The sequence below is a fragment of the Pleurodeles waltl genome, chromosome 2_2 (genome assembly GCF_031143425.1).
Source record: "Pleurodeles waltl isolate 20211129_DDA chromosome 2_2, aPleWal1.hap1.20221129, whole genome shotgun sequence".
NCBI lineage: Eukaryota > Metazoa > Chordata > Amphibia > Caudata > Salamandridae > Pleurodeles > Pleurodeles waltl.
The window spans coordinates 1,040,737,025-1,040,749,229 of NC_090439.1; positions in this window are offsets into that span (position 1 = coordinate 1,040,737,025).

A 12,205-nucleotide genomic window follows, 5' to 3' on the forward strand; every position below is an offset into this window, starting at 1 on the left:
TCCCAGAGGACTGCAAATGGCCCTGTCTCACCAATATTAATGAGGCAGGTCTCAATTTGCGACCCATTGGGAGTTGCCTGAAATCACAGGGATTGTGGTCTGCCGGGGTCAGACGTCCACCATGTCTATGATTGCTTTTTCAATAAATCAATTTATTTTTTAAATGCAGCCCAATTTCCTTAAAGGAACACAGAATGCATTTCAAAAACAAAAATTAAAAGTTTTCTTTTAGTTTTTTAAGAGTAGGCTGTGGTTCCACTGACCACTGCCTACTCTGAAAACATTTATGCTAACACATTAACAAAGGGGAAGGGGTCTCCTGGGGACATTCATAAACAGGAAAGAGTCCACAGGGGACTATCACAAAGGGGAATGGGTCCTCTGGGGACACCTTTCCATTTGCGTATGGGTTACCACCAACTTGAAGTTGGTAGTAATCTGCAAATGTTTTGCGACCGCATTCTGGTGGCAAACCATTTGTATATGCCAATGCAAGCCTTTGTTAGGAAGGGACTCCCTTAACATGACCATAGTCTTCCCTGTCTTTTTGCCTCTGCTTCTTATGTTTTGACTGTGTGCTGGACTTTGTTTTTGGTGGTTTTGGTGATCTGGGCACTTCACCACTGCTGACCAGTGCTAAAGTGCTACCTCTGAAAATTGTATGTGTAATTGGCTTTTCCATGATTAGCATATTTGACTTACGAGTAAGTGCCTAGTATGGTGTATTAGAGGTGCCCGGGGCCTGTAAATCAAATGAAACTAGTGGGCCTGCAGCACTAACTGTGCCACCTACATGAATAGCCCTGTAAACATGGCTCAGACCTGCCACTGCAGTGTCTGTGTGTGCAGTTGTAAACTGTCAATTCGACCTGGCAAGTGTACCTAATTGCCAGGCCCACACCTATACTTTTTATACATGGAAGGCACCCTAAGGTAGGCCCTAGGTAGCCCCAGGGGCAGGGTGCAGTGTAGGTTAAAGGTGGGGCATGTACTGGTGTGTTTTATATGTCCTAACAGTAAAATACTGCCATATTCGTTTTTCACTGTTGCAAGGCCTTTCTCTCTCATAGGTTAACATGGGGGCTGCCTTTAAATAACATTTAAGTGCAGTTTCCCTTTGGGAGCAGATTGAGATTTGGAGTTTGGGGTCTCTGAACTCACAATTTAAAAATACATCTTTTGTTAGAGTTGTTGTTTTTAAATTGTCTATTTGAAAATGCCACTATTAAAAGAAAGTGGGCATTTTCTTGCTTAAACCATTCTGTGACTCTGCCTGCTTGTGCATTCTCTGTCTGGGTCAGGTTGACAGTTGAACTGTTTGTAAATCCCCTCTAGACAGTGCCACAAAGGGAACTGGGCTGTAGCCTGCATATCCTGATGGGGCATCAGGGCTAGAGTGGAGGGAGGAGTGGTCACTTACACCTCAAAGGGCGGTGCCGGCCATCACACAGTGCAGTCTCCAAATCTCTGGTGTGAGTCTGGAGGCAGGCCTGGGCAATGCAGGATCTTGTGAACAACAGATACTTTCCTTTGAAGTTTGCCTACTTCAAAGGCAGAAAGTGGTGTAAGTAGTGGACCCAAAACCCCAGATTTTCAGATTACTTCTGGGTTCAAGAGGAACCTCTACCAAAGAGAAGAACTGAAGGGCTGGGGGACAAGTACTGCCCCTTTGCCAGTGACTGCACTTTGCTGGGTTGGCCTGCAGTTGCTGCTTCTGCCTGAAATAAGACAAAGACTGGACTTTGTGGTATATTCCTGCTTGTGAAGTGTCTCCAAGCACTTGGACTGAGCTTGCCTCCTGTTTTGAAGTCTCAGGGCCATCAACGACTTCCTCTGCCAGCACCTAGACTCTTTGCTGAGACTCATACCCTGCCAAGTGGTGCCCTATCCAGTCACTGGGCCCTTGAAAGTTGATGCTGGTAGAACAAGGACTGAAATCCATGCACAGGAAGCCATTCGGGGATAATTTTGATTCACCACCTACATCGCGTCTGTAAAAATGACGCGCCACCCGCCTCATGGCAGAAATCGATGCACCACCTGCATAGCAGCTGGGAAATCAACAAATCACCTGCACTGCGGCTGGAGAAATGACACAACACCCATTTCCGGCTGCTGAAAACGACGCAAACCCCACGCAGCCCGGTTTTCCATCAGGGTGCGGCTGGATTTCACACACATCATCGCTGGCCGTCAAAATGAACGTGAATCTACACGGACCCAAGGTGCCCTGTCTGGAAATCCACGCATCACTCCCTTGCGGGAGACAAAAACAATGCATTGCGGATTTTTTTGACACACGCTTGCCTGTGCGGCTTTATTTTTGAAGCAAACCATGCACTTTGTGTAACAAAAATGTTTTCATTGTTGTCTATAGAGTAAGGCTCTATTATTTTAAAAATTAATAACTATACTTGTGTATGTTGGATTTTGTGGTGACCATTTCACAGTGTTTTCACTGTATTACTGTGTGTTTTGGTACAAATACTTTACACATTGCCTTTGAGACAAGCCTCACTTCTTGCGCCAAGCTACCAAGGGGGTGAGCAGGGGTTATCTTAAGTGTGTATCTCCATTGCCCTGGCCAGAGTGAGGGTCCCTGCTTGCATAGAGTGAAAGCTGACTGCCAAACAGAGACCCCATTTCTAACATGGGCACTCATAAGAAAAGTCAGTATAGTTTACTGCTTTGCCCGTAGTGACACGGTATTATACATATAGAGTGAAATCTGCCTTAGAGTGCAGTTTCGCTTCTCATAGGCCTACAAAATCCTGTGAGGTATGACACTGAGGGCATACCTCATACACATACATGTGCACCCAATTTGAGTATGCAGGCCTCAAAACCATATATGTACACTTCATGGATCATCCAGAGTTTTCAGCTTTCTCTGGCTCAGCTCAAGATCAGAGTGCAGGCACTTTGTCACCTTACTGGGCTACATTAATTACTCTGCCTCCACAGGACAGGGAACAAATCTGCATGTGTTAATTAGCTGGCACACTGTACCAGGATGAAGACAGCCCAGGCCCACTGAACAAAGAAGTAAGTGCAAACCTCTGGAGCCAACACAGGTGGGGGCTTCCCTTTGAGGTTCTTGTGGAAAAGTCCTTCGATTGTTATCAGATAGAGGCGGAGCTGAGGCCCCAGAGGAGATGTGAGCAGTTGCTTCTGGACGGTGCCATCTTAAGTTGTCCCAGCATGTTGTGCAAGAGGGTTGGGACAGGGGTGGAGAGGTGATGTAGCATCCTGTGATTGGCCAGGAAAGCCTGGTTTCTAGAACTTCCCACCCCATTTAAAAGCTCTTGCATAAGGGAGAGAGTATTGTTGTTGGAGTTTGAATCTGGACCTAGATTGCGATGGTGGCAGCTGCTGTGAACAGTTAGAAAGACAAGCTCCCTGATACCCTTATAGACTATACACTCTGGCCACAGTTGGCCCCAGAAACAGAGGGTCTTATCAAGGGCTGGTAAGGATGGCCCCCTTACCCCTGCAGAGGACCAGCTGGGGGGAGTCTTGGATGCCACTGCCCCCCAGATGCCATACAAGTTTGCCAGGACACAAAAGAGGAGAAGGATGATGAAGGGATGATGAAGGGAGCTCTCCATTGTGTATGCCCCTTTAGAGGCCAGGAGGCTTGCTGAAACTGTCTCTGGTGGCCAGAGCTTGCCACCATAAAAAATGAGTGCATGATTGTTGATATTGACCTCACTGGGTCACAGATATCCTTCATTGAAATATTTTGATATTTGAACCCTTCCAACACCAGAGTGCTTGGGGCTCCATGCATTTCCTTAAAATCCCCCTGGAGTAGACAGGGTGCTGGGGATAGATGCAAGGAAGTTTCAGTAGTTTTCTTGGGGAGAGCGGTGTGTGCAACCTCACTCTCCCGGAAAAAATAGACAAAAGGCTTCTTGCACACCAGAAAGCCCCTGCCATACCGACCTGGGCATAAGGACAGTGGACCACAGCAGAGAAGACTGCTAGCTCTCTTCCCACAAACAGCTCAGGCAGTGTGGAGAGAGTGGGAGAGAAAATTCTAGCTCCCGCACTCTAGAAGGCAGTGCGAGTGGGAAGCTGGTGGGACCACACGGGCATTCGGGCACCCCCGCAGCTTCTGTTGTGGAGCCTACCATGGGGGGTACTAGGTGCGACCAAGCACCCCCTCCCAAAAAAAAGGAAAAAGGGGTAGGTGGTGTGAGAATGTGCCCCAGTAAAGAGCACAGCTGGAGCTGCTAATCAAATTTACATTACTCCTTGAGGGAGCGCCGCTATATAGACAGTAGGGCCTTTTCGATTGCATATGTTTTTTTCATCTTGTGGTGGCCCCCGGTGTGCGGGGGGCCACCACCCTTTTCAAGAAATTGTGGGGGAAGATTGCAGTATTGCAGCAGCCTACCTCCCATGGAAATTAAAAACTAACCCTAAATCTGCAGGGTCAGAGAAATCACAGCCCTCCAATGTTTTCTATGATTATTTCAAGCACTCCCTTTGCTGGAGTTTTTGCTTCACAACTAGGAGTGTAGCACTTTCTAGGGACTGGATCTCTGTTTTCAATTTATATGTCCTGAATGTGTATAAAAAAGATACAGACACATTTTGATGCATACTGTGAATGCTTTATTGATATGTTGCTGACTGTGATGATCAATCAATGTTGAAATGCTTCATTGACATGAAAAATGGTGTTTACACATTATTTTTGAGGATAGTGACATAATGGTGGTTTTTAACATATGGATCACTTGTCTTTTAATATGATGATTGCCTTATAGGTTGTTGTGATGACCACTTTGACAATGCCAATAGGTGTGCTTCATTTAAATTGCTTCCACCTTATATTGTGATGTTATATCAGGTGTGGGTAGGGGAGGTACTGTGATATTGGGGCTCATGACCCCTTAGTGGTCAAATTTGATTTCATTGTGTCACCAATGTATTTTTATCTTGCCTTATGTGTGCATTTGTAAATTAAAGCATAATATTTAGCAGTGTGTGTGTATTAAATGTACTTTTCCTTTTCTAGAGGAAAAGCACTAACCAGAAATCATCTATTGAGTGTTAATATTGTTGCATTTCAGGGAATGGTGATTACTAACCCACACCACCACCCCTGATTAGGCCTTAGACTACTCTTCTTCCCTACCATGACAAACTCAAACACTACAATGACTTGCTTGGTTCCCAGTATGGGGAAATTTTGGACCTATTACTTGCACAGGCCTCACATCCTGCACAACTAATAACTCAATTTCTTACACCACCTAACCAGTATGATGATGATCCACTTACACCACTGTGCCAGAATTCTGTGATGTTCTCTACACTGTGCTCAGTGCTCTTTCACTTTACTTTATTTTTTATTTTTTATTTTATTAACTATGACTTCTTGAGAACTGTTTTATTAATATTTGAATTTCCATTTGATTTTTTCTATTTAATTTCCCTTGCCTGTATAGCACTGTCCCCCTATTAGATTAGAAACACTATATAAATGACTTTCAAATACAATTGATCAATATGTGCAAATACACACTCAGACATGGAAATTGGCAGAGTAGATGCACCTGATGCCTTTCTTCTGTTATTAAATTCGATCGTTGTCTGTGTAGGCATATTCAACTCATATTAAATTAATCAAAATCAATTAGTGTTTTACTATTTCAGCATTAAAATGTATTTGAACAAGTCACATTGTCAGACTTTTTATGAATCTCGCCTTAACAGGGGATTTCAGTTAGAGGTATAATTTAAAAAACACCAGAGCCTGTAATACAGATAGGACACTCTGTCCCTGTTTTCGCCACGGTACACTTTTAAACAGGTGCATCAGGCGCATACAGAGGCAGGATGCCCTGTCACAATTAATGCGCTGCCCTCAGTGCATCCACAAACTTGCACCTGCCTTGAGGGCAGCGCATTCAGTGTAATATGAAGCAGCTGTTTACAAGCCTCTCCATGTTTCACAATGTAGGCAGCAGTTGTCTAGGCTTTAAAGAGGAGATAGAGATACCCTTACAGGTGTGTGCAGTGAATGACTGCATATGCATGCAGAAGTGTTTATCTAGCTGGGATCCATAGAACCCCCTTTGCTCCCTCCTGAGGGCTGGTCTCATGGGGCACAATGGTGATGTGCCACTTTGTTGTGCTATCAGTTCCTCTCCTAAGGACGTATTTGCCTCTGTGTCTCCATCCATAATAAGGCGCAGGCCAAAGACAAAGGGAGCTCCTCATTCAAATGGGCTATGATCTAATAAAAATGAGGCAAGACCCACTCATGATAGCACTGGCACCACGTGTGCAGTATTAGTATTGCAACACAAATGCCTACAGCCCCTACTGTAATACCATAGTGTCCTAGGGTCGCACAAAGCAGGCACAGACACTCAGTGCACCCACCAAGCACTATGACTGCAGCCGCAGATTTTTCAATATTTTATTGGACTAACTATGGAATAATAATTGAAGGTGCTTTGATGAAACATCTTTTGTAGACAAGCGCAATCCCCTTTGACATGGACACCTTTCATGGCATGTGAAAAGTACATATATTGACTTTCTCAGCATTTTACAGAAACATATTTCTAAGCATGACCAATAAGTGTGCAAAAAAAAAAAAAAATAGGCAAACAGTATTGATAATATTGATATGACCCCGGGAACCTTTTATTATTTACTTTTTAGGTACAAATGCTATCCCAAACCATAATAGATATTCAATCAATAAGTGGCAAAACCTGCACGGTGCTTAGAATTTGTGAAGCTACACGTGCTGAAAACAATACATTGTCCTTGAATCACAAGACTAAAACAGCCTTGGAGTTCAATGGATAATTGTAATGTTTTGTTGTTTTAAATAGCTTTTTTGTTATATTTCATGGTTATGGCTTGTCATGTTATGTAATTATACAGAGCATGTAGGCAGGTCTCCCGGGAACTGTGTGAAAAATAGAATCACTGATAATCTACATCCCTAACAAGACAAATTAAAAAAACGAGGAATGAGAAATTTAAAACACTAAAACTAAAGTCCTTGTCTACCTAGACTGATTGCCTGGTGCTAAGAGGGAAAGCAAAGCTACAGACGGTTGGACAGTGTGCCCAGCTGTGTGACGAGCCAGATTGTTGGAGCCTCAAAAAACAGAAGGTGATCATTTTTTAGAGAAGTTGGAAGAACATTCCGAAATGCAGATCTCAATATTGAAAAGGACAGACCACCAAATTGCTGATGCTGAAAACAGAGCATATTAGGACATTCTGAATAACTGGATTGCTCAAATAGGAGAGCAGGGGCAGATCTATGTAACATGGTGACTTAAAAAGGTTACTTTGAAGATAACTCGGGCGACTGCCCAGAGACGGTGCAAATTATAGAACAGTGGAGAGTCAAGTCAAAATGTGTAACTCTAGACTACTGCTGTGGCAGCAGTATTCTAGATTCCTTGAAGGTGTTTCGGGAAGGTTTTGCAACCACAAAATAAATGCAGCCTTGAGACAATGATAGGAGCAACAGCAGCTTGTTTACCTTCCGTTATGAGGTAAAATAGCATTGCCCTCAATGGTTTAATCTGAAGCAAGCATTATGAAGTAACCGTGCTAATTTGTAATGTAAAATGAAGTGTGTGTTGTGTTATGTCCTAAGTAGGGTTCTGTTCTGTTGTGATGATTCCAGGTCATATCAGCTGAGGCAGCGATGCGAGCAGACCTGTTCCCTGTAGTCGTCCATATTTAATAAACATAATCTGTGCTAATCTACACTGGTGTAGTCCTGGAGTTTGTGGAGAATACATAACAATTGCAATCTATTGCTAATTTCCTCAACTCAGCTACATAGTTGTCAACTGTTTCTTCCTTGCCCAGTTTATGTTGGAAAGATTTATACCTCAAAATACCTAGGCACACTTTAGGCGCATAATACGAGTACAGGTCCTGTAATGCTGCTTCAAAAACATTAACATGAGCACTCACTGCAGTTTTTAGGCATTCTAGTGTAGGTTTTCAGCCCTAAAGGTCCCAAAGTATGCAACAGAATTATTTTGTCTGCTTCTGCTTCATGTCTCCCTTTTCATCCACAGCATTAATATAATTAACAAAATACCTCTTCGACTCTTTCACATTATTGTTGGGACTGATCCAGTCACCCAAAACGCACTTGGAGGATTAATAGTAACATTTTGTTGAGCTATGCTATCTTTCAAATTACTGTGTAAACAATATCTTGCGCTATTTGTATAGTCACTACAGCCAAATTTAGGGTCAGATGTATTAAAGCTTTTTGCATTCGCAAACGGTGCAAACAGCCGTTTGCGACTGCAAAATGCCTTTCAGTATTAATGAAAGGCATTCGCTATACAATTTTAAGGAACTGCTAAAATAGCGATTCCTTAAAATTGCGACCCCGTTTAGAGAATCACAAATTGCGATTCTCTAAATAAGAAATCGCAAATAAGGAATCCTTATTTGCGATTTCTTAAGCACATGTATCAAGCTTTTCCTTAATGCGAATTGGACATTAAGGAATCACAAAAATGCATTTTTAAAATTGACATGTAGCGCACACATGCTCCTTTGGCATGTGTGCGACTTACATGTCCTAAAATAATTTTTGGGGGTGCAGAAGAGGGAGCCTTAGGCCCCCAGCACCCTGGGGATTGCCTTTCCGAAATTGCAAATTCCAGTTAGGAATTCGCAATTTGGGAAATGCAAAAAATTTGCAATTATGGGCCAGGTGCAAATGGGGTCAGAATCGCTATTTGCGATTCGGTAATAGCATTTGCGAATTTTAAGAAATCGCTATTACTGAATCGCAAATATGATGCATACCATTTTGCGACTCCGAAATAGCAATTTCTTAAAAAACGCGATTTGAGACTCGCAAAATGGATTCTTGATACATGTGGCCCTCACTTCTCTCCTGTTGTCGTTTTAGTCCATTAATACATCTGTACACATATATTCAGCACAATTAAATTTATCCTCACCTGCTTCCCGTAGTATTACTTGTTCTGCATCAATGTATACTATAACTGCCTCTGTTAAAAAAAAAAAAAAAAAATGTTTTTTCCTTTATATCATTTATATGCTGATTCTCGTTTTCCGACCAGTTTTCAACATTACAGCGGCCTTACGACTTCACCAAAATGGCCACACGTAAGGTCACGCTGTATGACCTCATGTGAACGTCATGCGTATAGTTTACATGCTGACAATAGAACAAAACGTCACTGTACCCTGCTACGCATATTCCGTGCATAATGTATAGCGTGCTGACATCCAGGATATGGAGCGTGCAACTTACTCGTCCACAAGATGCTGCCACCTGCTACTGCTTCTTAATCATGTGCTGGAATGCTTCGAAAGACGCATTCAAAGTCAATTTCCACCACTGTCTTCCAAGCTCACCTTAACGTTAATAGTGCTAATTCCATAGTACTTTGTAGAATATTCCCACCAACATGAAGTGTTGACTTCTTTCATTCTGCGTTGATTTGTCGTGCCACAAACCATTCCTTGTTCTTTTTCCAAATTTGTCAATTATATGCAATCTCCATTAGCACTCTGTCTGCTCTTTTCTATGTCTTCTCAGGTTCTTGTCCAATCGTCGCCAAATTGTTATGTATGCTCTACAAAACCCAGAGCAAAATCAGTGTAGATTAACACAGATTATGTTTATAAATTTGTACGACTACAGGAAAAAGATCTGCTCGCAATTGCTGCCTCTGCTAATGTGACCTTTGTTAGAAATGGGGTCTTTGGTTGACAGTCAGGTTACCCCCTGTTCAAGCAAGGACCCTCACTCTAGTCAGGGTAAAAGAGAATCACCCTCAGCTAACCCCTGCTTACCCCCTTGGTAGCTTGGCAGAGCAGTAGGCTTAACTTCAGAGTGCTAGGTGTAAAGGATTTGTACCAACACACACAGTAACTTAATGAAAACACTACAAAATGACACAACACCAGTTTAGCAAAATAAGAAATATTTATCTAAACAAAACGAGACCAAAACGACAAATATACGACATACACAAGTCAAGTTATGAATTTTTAAAGATCAAACTCAAAAATAGCGCTTAGAAACAAAATGCCTCGATGAGATGTTAACACGGCGTCGTGACGGAGTCGTTCCCAACAAGCCGACACCAGTGGCGCCGGATACAGAGTCGTGTAGACCCCCAAGTACAGTACCTTTGGTGAAGAGTGAAAACAAGCCGATGCGCGAAGTCAGGGATCGCGGCGTCTGTGCGATACGTTGAATCCGCGCACTTCAAGTGGTGTCGGTCACGACGTGGTGCGGCGACTTCCACGGAGTCGCTAACTTCAGCGGGGCTGCAGCGGCGTCGGGCCTGCGAAGAGCGTCGCGTTCCAACGAAGGTCACGGCGTCAGGTGCAGGCGGCGTTACCGGATTCAGCAGCGGCGTCGGTCCGGAGTCGTCCAAAGTCAATTTCCTTGGATTTCCACCAGCTTTTCTTTCAAGGGCCCAGGGACTGGATCGGGCAAAACTTGTCAGAGCAGGAGTCTCTCCAGAGACTCCAGGTGCTGGCAGAGAGAAGTCTTTGCTGTCCCTGAGACTTCAAACAACAGGAGGCAAGCTCTAACTCAAGCCCTTGGAGATTTCTTCACAAGATGGAAGGCACACAAAGTCCAGTCTTTGCCCTCTTACTCTGGCAGAAGCAGCACTGCAGGAAAGCTCCACAAAGCACAGTCACAGGCAGGGCAGCACTTCTTCCTCAGCTATCAGGTCTTCTCCAGGCAGAGGTTCCTCTTGGTTCCAGAAGTGTTTCTAAAGTCTGTAGATTTGGGTGCCCTTCTTATACCCATTTTAGTCTTTGAAGTCACCTTTCTTCAAAGGGGACTCACACCTACTTGTGAAATCCTGCCTTGCCCAGGCAAGGCATCAGACACACAGCAGGGGGTTGGAGCCGGCATTGTCAGAGGCAGGCACAGTCCTTTCAGATGAGAGTGACCACTCCACCCCTCCCTCCTAGCAGAGATGGCTAATCAGGAAATGCAGGTTACACCCCAGCCCCCTTTGTGTCACTGTCTAGTGCGAGGTGAAAAACAACCCAACTGTCAAACTGACCCAGACAGGGAATCCACAAACAAAGCAGTCACCAAATGGTTTAAGTAAGAAAATGCTCACTTTCTAAAAGTGGCATTTTCAAACGCACAATCTTAAAATCAACTTTACTAAAAGATGTATTTTTTAATTGTGAGTTCAGGGACCCCAAACTCCACATGTCCATCTACTCTCTAGGGGAATCTACACTTTAATCATATTTAAAGGTAGCCCCCATATTATCCTATGAGAGAGACAGGCCTTGCAACAGTGAAAAACGAAATTGGCAGTATTTCACTGTCAGGACATATAAACCACATTACTATATGTCCTACCTTATCCATACACTGCACCCTGCCCTTGGGGCTACCTAGGGCATACCTTAGGGGTGCCTTACATGTAAGAAAAGGGAAGGTTTAGGCCTGGCAAGTGGGTACACTTGCCAAGTCGAATTTACAGTGTAAAAATATACTTACAGACACTGCACCGGCAGTTCTGAGACATGATTACAGGGTTACTTGTGTGGGTGGCACAACCAGTGCTGCAGGCCCACTAGTAACATTTGATTTACAGGCCCTGGCACCTCTAGTGCACCTTACTAGGGACTTACTAGTAAATCAAATATGCCAATCATGGATAAACCAATTATATACAATGTACACGGAGAGCATATGCACTTTAGCACTGGTTAGCAGTGGTAAAGTGCTCAAAGTTGAAAAACCTACAGCAACAGGAGGCAAAAAGAGTGGGGATGACCCTGCATAAGCAAAAGTCCAACAGACCTTGAATCATCACAATAGGACAGAACCCTACATATGTCATAACACAACAGTTTGGCACCAAAGGTGTAGCCAGTATGTTCCTGTTTCAGTTAGTAATCGACCTAGGCGTATTTAGGATAGACAATATTCAGGAGACCAGAGGCAACACTCCTTCAACTCTACCAATTTGTCAGCATTACATCAGAGCTAGTGTTGCCCATCCTTTCCTGAACCTTCCTTTTGCAGGTTTGAAAGGAAACACCCAGGCTCCCTACTCTTCCAAGGCTCCATATTGTGATGTGAGTGAAAGCCTGCCTGATTATCATCCAAAATGAGATTATATTCCAAAGAAGCTGTACATTGACTCAAATTTAGGTTTTTACAAATTTT